Source organism: Gymnogyps californianus, chromosome 4 (assembly GCF_018139145.2).
Source record: "Gymnogyps californianus isolate 813 chromosome 4, ASM1813914v2, whole genome shotgun sequence".
Lineage (NCBI taxonomy): Eukaryota > Metazoa > Chordata > Aves > Accipitriformes > Cathartidae > Gymnogyps > Gymnogyps californianus.
Window position 1 is genome coordinate 13302449 of NC_059474.1, and position 6978 is coordinate 13309426.

Sequence of the window (6978 nt, forward strand, 5' to 3'; positions counted from 1 at the left end):
ATGTGGGACACCTGGGATTTGTCTGTAATAGCAGTTGGCACCAATTTAAATCGATCACCATTCGGTCTTCTGAACGTATTCTCAATGTATTAGTAATGTATATCACTAATACGGATCCACTTACCTTATTTCACCCTTTCTATAATTTTTTTTTCCTCTGAAAGCTCTGTAGAAGGGACAGATGCTCAGAACATCGGTGTTCTCCTAATGGAGCAAGTCAGAGCATGCAAGCCAATGACAGATTATTCTGAATATTCACGTAGTTGCTGTGTGACATTTCAAATTGACAGTTCTGGTTTTGTGGTCAGATCTCAGGAATCCCAACAGTGGAATTTTTTGTTTGCTTGTTGGTTTTTGTTGGGTTTTATTTTCCTAACAGCCAACCCGATTCTGATCTCCGTTTGGCAAGCATTTCAGAAACAGCTGGTACATGACCATATGCCGTGCTGGCACTGCTGTCAGCTTATTTCCCACTTGTCCTCCTGGTCAATCAGAGCTGCTCCATGTGCTGAAGGACAGCTGGTCCCTTGGCATGCAAAGCAGCTAATGAACTTTTCCTCCAAAAAGCCGTAGGGATAGAGCATGCTGACTCCAATCCGTGGCTTTTCCTTTCTGAACTGCTATCAAAGATGGAAGTTCTCTATGGGAACCCTGTTTGTTGCCCCTGTGTGACAACCTACACACAGCGAGAACAACTAGGTGGGTGTGCTCTGTAAGTGACAGCACTTGTTTGGAAAATCAAGGCTAAATGATCTGTGTTGAAAAGAATGCTAAACCGCATCTGAGTGACTGATAGGCTTGTGCTTTTAGCTGTCAGCCTCAGCAAGTACCACTGTTTCCCTTTCTCATTCTGACCCCTGCTGGAAAGGGTCTCCAATAAATTTCTAAAAATGTATCAGTTTCACCGTATTTTTTCCTATTAAGGAACATACTGAAGGAGGAGTTGCACAGCAGTTGAGTATTACATAGCCACGGCTTGTGAGCATTTTACTGTCAGCCATCCGTCTTACTTCCTTAAAATTGGTCAGTTTATAATGTTCCCTAAAATTTCCTGCTAGGTGCAATAAAAAACCCCTGATTTTCCCTGAGCAGAGGTTCTGTATCAGTTAACTTTGAAAGTCATGATAACCGGTCATGAGACAGTCCTCTATCGTTCACACTTCATAAACTGTTCATATGAAATGCTTGATAGAAACAATCTGCCCATTCAGCGTTTTAGAAATGGAGATAAAGCAACATTCATGTGGGAATAAATGTAGTTTAAGAACAAAACAGATCATCTAAGTGTGCGGGATCTAAATATATACATAAATTCATTTTTAATGAATATTTTTAAAATCCAGAAAACGGATGGGCCTTTAATGTAAGGTGCCACAAGGAACATCCAACAGATACGTGATGCGTTTTATTGGATATCTTGATGTACATCTTCAGAAGTATATAATTATCTGTTTGAAACTACTTTGCTTAATTGCATGAAGGCTTGCGTAACTTTTTTACTACTTTTCACGGTCCATTTCAGGTTTTGAGCAAAGACTGATGCAAAACGTTCACACCTCCCAGAACTAATAAGTAGGTTCAAATGACACATTCAAAAGGCATTCCTCAGCACTAGATCAGGTTTCAGATTCCTTTTTACTGATCCCTCTTTCCTAATAATATCCCTGCACAGTGAAAAAGCAAGCTGTAGATACCCACAGCATCAGAGGGCCACTTTGTTGTCAGCATCGAGGACCTCATCTACTGCAATGAATGGAAAGTAACATTAAATTTTAGTAGGATCTGCATTAGGCCACAGTGCGACCTTTTTCCTTTCAGACTTCTCTCTAACGTGTTTCAATATCTTTAATAGGAACGCGCTAGCATGGTGAGTTTGGAAGATCTGAGTCACTTGAAAAATCAATTATGTAATTCAAAGCAAAATTATTTTCTGTTTAATACAACTCTGTCACTGTAACCTCAAAATGTATTTTTTCTTTCTTTGAACAAACTGCACATAGGAAACTGTCACAGAAATTGCAGGTCAGGCAGTGCTGTTCTGCAACAAGAATGTCTGGGCTTGGTATTTCTTTGGGACTACATTTTTTTTAAAGTTATTCTGCTTCAGTGTACTCTTACCCTTCTTCATCCTGCAGCACTAACAATTGGGAAACCCTAAGAATACGTTGAGAAACCTTCGGGAATTCCAGAATAATACATGAACAGGACTCTGTCTCAACATGCTGCTGTGTGCATAAAACAGACCACCTGAAGTCTACTGTAAGAAATACTCAGAGAAGGTGTGAAAGAACCACCATAATTGCCTCCACCACTTTGGACAAACAGCCAAGCAGTACAAAAGATAAAGAAAATGAAAGCTTTATACTACATAATGAATGTAAAAGTCCAAGTACCTAGATACAGCATTTGAAACAATAAACCAAGGAACAGCTTTCACTAGTGGTGTAATGAAAAGACTACAGAAAGTACAGTGTTATAAAAACGAAATAATTTCCACAAGTGATGAAATAGAAAGCAAATATTACATGCGATTGCATTTTAAGGACAGTTAGTCACCGTAAAATATACCAATGTCTCAAAATCTGATCTTTTTATTGTAATGCATATGCAGAAGAATTTGATGTCATAATGAGGTACTAATTTAATTGCATTATATTTGTTGCTACATCAGCTATTGTCAAGCCATTAAGTTAATTACATGTTAAGTTTTAAACTAGATGAAACACATTATGACATCTGTTTTTCCCTATTTACTACAGCATTCCAGAATTACTGTGTTGGAAATGTCTGAGGTTTTGGCAGCTTGCTGTCTTACAAATAGTTCATGAATACAATTAACCATCCTTGAGTAGCCTGCAGCATCAGCATCCAATCCTGGCCTTACTCGTCAGAAATACAATTATTGTTCCACACTAATTCCACCAAACGTTTTTTTCAGATATTGGCCATATTCTCAGTCAGTGAAAATGCTGAAAACAGAGTTGATCGCGTTATACTAGCTGATGATCTGGCCACGGATTTTGGAATGAATATACTAAAAGAGTCATTCCATCTTTATTAATGATCTATATGAAATAAAAAGTGAAAGAAACACATGAAAATGTATCGAGTTCTTAAAGTAATTGCATTGAAGGTATTATTCTTTTCATCCAATGCGTCAGCGTTTTCTTGACATGATATTCTGTTGCAGACCCTAGTAAAAGAAAAGATCCTTTGTGTATTAATGGCTCATTGCCCTGGCAATTTGACATTATGTTTTGACTGATCAAAAAAGCTTTCTTATCTGATTCCATGGTAAAAACTGCAAAACAAAAAAGAGTGAATGTTTTCAGATGCTTTAAAGAAAAGAAATACATGTTTTGAAAGCTGTGGCACATAAGGGAATCTGTATGCATGACTTACAGGCTGTAATAAACTTATGTTTATTCTGTATATTTTTGTGTGTGTGAACTAACTGTTTTGTCTGTGTGGGAGCAGAAAGAAAAATGGCCATTGCTGCTTTCTTACAGAACTGATAAGCTGGGAAGTGCTGCCATTAAAAATAACTAATTCCATAGATATCAAAGAACCATTAAGAGTGGCTGATTAATACCAGCAGCCATTACAAAGAGTTCATACACAACAGGGAAAAAAGTCAAGTTTGACAAAAGCAGCATTTAAAAAGGGTATTGAATCCCAACCAAAAAATTTACTATTTTGGTCTTAGAAAAAAATGGTTGGGAAATACATGCTGAGATCTAGTACCTGCATTTCCAAACCTGTAACTGCACTAAGGAGAGATTTCTAGCTAGTGTGATTGACTACGGGGCTGTCGGCCTGAAATGGAAATCATTGAGCAGCACGAGAGAAGGAAAGGATATTTTTCTGTCAAGAATTTGCTAATATTTCAATACTTTGCAACTACAGTGATACGCTCTCTAAAGAATCTTTCATGATATTTTGGCTTGTAATTCTAACTGAATGATATTTAGACTCATTTGAAGAGTTACTCACTGGAACTTGTTAATGGGAAAAAACCTATCATCTCACTTTCCAAGGGCAATTTATGTATTTATATCATAAAGATGTTTTCTCTCAAGAAAGTTATCTATCTCTGTTGAGAGGAAAACTACTTGTTTCCTGGTTTCGTTAGGATTTTGTGTTGAAATAGGTGTGTCTTTTGAGTTTGGTACTATTTCACTATCAACTGCCAAGAGACAAAAGAGCAGGCATAGCTTTAACTGGCTGAATGAAAATTGCTGTCTTGATGTCAAAAAACCCCACACATTTTGGCAGTTGAAGAGGTCATGAAATAAAGGAACAGTTAAATGTCTAGACCCAGCCAGCTTTTCCGGGTGTAGGGAAGATGGAGGTCATTTCCCCTAAGAAAGCAACGTTTTTCTTTCTCTGAGGCTGATTGTAGGCCCAGATAGAGCTAAATCTTGAACCTATTGGGATCAGATAACACAAGGAGGAGGCACTAAAGACCAGGCTAATCCAGTGGTGGTGTATCAGAGGACAATATTGGATGCCAGGTTTGGGCCACAACTACAGATCACAGATGGGAGTGTAATCCTACGAGATGGATCTCTTGGACTTTATTTGTTGAAGGGGTGAAATGAATGCAGTATCATTAAGTAAGAGAATAGTTTATTGCTCAGAACAAATATTTTCTTCCTAAATGTCAATATTCACAGCGGTGAATAAGAATTGGCAGCCAAGGGCATTGCTTTCTGGCTTGTTGCAATATTTTGATTTTACAGATTCTTATTCCTGGGAGCCTACTTTCACAGATGCATGTGCTTCTGCATTTAACAGTACTTTATTGCAAAGTTTTTCAGGTAGGAAATGATATCCTTAAGAAGCAAGCTGAAAATTCCATGCTTCACTGTTGTGCATGGAAGTGATTTCCATATCTGGAATCGAAGCATTGCTGTGCCAAAAAATATTATGGCAACGTTTCTTCCACAGTCAGTGAAAAACTATAAGCCCCTGTAAAAAGGGGCACCGGCTTCTCTGCCCCGACTGCCTGGGGCTGCCAGCTGATCCAGGACTCCCATATGCTGAAATAGAGAACTGCTTAGAGCTCATCAGTGGAAAACACTATTGAAAATCATCTGAAGAGTCAGCAGGTATGGCTTTGCCAGAAATAACTCCGGACACCAAGACATTTTTACAAGTAAGTAGGGGCCGTGAGGGACCCCCACTTCACAGCCGCATGACTGCGCTTTCTTCTCTCCTCACTCCCCAAAACCAGTGTGGCTGCGTCCAGGTTTCCTGTGGGGGATGGTTCTTGGCATGTGCTATCTCCAGATGATGCTAGGCAGTTGTTATTGGCCACCGGTGCTAACAGCTAAGTACTATGTAGTCCATACCCTGGTCATGGTTTATATGCCACTGTAAACGTAACTTCAGAGTTCAAAATACAGTTTTGTGTCTTCAGAGCAGGCAGGTACCAGTGGAGGACGTAGCTGTGGCAGCCCTGCGCACAGTAATCTGTTGATTTGTGCATTTGTCTTGGAAGACAGAAATGTTTCTTCTAGGACCATTTCAGTCTTAAGTAAGCTGAACCCACTGATTCTGATTTTCCAAAGGAATAAGCAAATGGTAGAATGCCCTAGGATGCAGGCCACTCTCCATCCCTCTTGTTGCAACTAGGTTATTGTTCAGAAAGGAAAGGCAGAACCAAGAAGAATATAAAACCAGACCCAAACTCCCTATATCTTGTTGCTGAAGATACTCCTTTGAAATGAAAAGTCTAAAAGTCTTGGAGTTCAAACTCTATTTCCATCTATATGTATGCAATTTACCCAAGTCTGTAGTGCAAAATGTAAATACTATATCTCACGATTGAGTTACTGAGAGTTAAGAGGAGGGAGGGTATGGACCTCATCCTAAGCTATTCTCTGCACTGCTGGTTAGAGCAGTCTTCTGGAAGAGCTTGCTCCACAGGCAGGATAAGAGTGCTAATGTCAGCTGGGAGTACTAAATGGATTTTGAGCTAAATTCAGTGCTATTTGTGGATGCTAGGTGTGGGAATGGGCTCTCTGGGGATGAGTTTAGGCACTTCTGTCTCAATTACAGCTTGAAGAGTTCAGTTTGGGATACTTTTAAGTATGGCGGGGGTCTTTGTAGAAAATTTTGCAGTCTGATGTGGAAACTCTAAGCTCTTCCATGGATAATAGGTGACCTGAATAGCTCTCTTGGATTTTAGGCACCATGCAGACTGGAGCTATTACAAAGCTGGTAGGAAGACCAATGAGCAGAGATAGGCTCTTATAACTGAAATATGTTATTTGCTCTCTCATCTTCAAGACATGCGCATTTTGAAAAGTAAAGATGGCAGCTTCCCTGCTTGCAGTCACCCAGCTTTTGAATGAGGGGGTAAATTCCCATAGTTTGGATTCAGCTCCTTAAGATAGTTGATACATTTTCTGTGTGTCTGTGCAGTATTTCTTCTGCGAATGAGGTTAATCATATATATCATACTAGTCTTCATGTTCCTTGTTTCATAGATTTACCACCAACTGTCTGGTAAAGTATCGTGCAGTGAAAGTGAGGTATTCAACTGCAGTTTCTTTTCAGCAAACTCATTAACTGACTTTTCTAGATAGTCACTGCTTGTCATTACTTGTGACAGGGGAGTTTTGAAAACTGTTACATGAGCTAGTGGTAGAAAGAAGTACTTCCAATGTACGTTAAAAGTACTGCCCCATCTGTTTTATGAAGAAAACCTTAGCAATAGCTCAGCTGAAGTTTAATAATTGCCTGGTTCCACTGCTGTCAGTGGTCTCATCCAAAGTCAATGATAAGAAGTGCTTACATTTTTCTGTGATTTGTCTCAAATTTTGAGCGTGTGATTGTTTGCATCAACTATTCTGCTTTCTATAGTTACATGAGATGATAACAAGCTTCCATGATTTGTTACATTTTTTTTACCCATAGATGCAGAGAACATTTTAACTGCATACCTTCTTCTGGCTCGCCATCCCCTTTCAG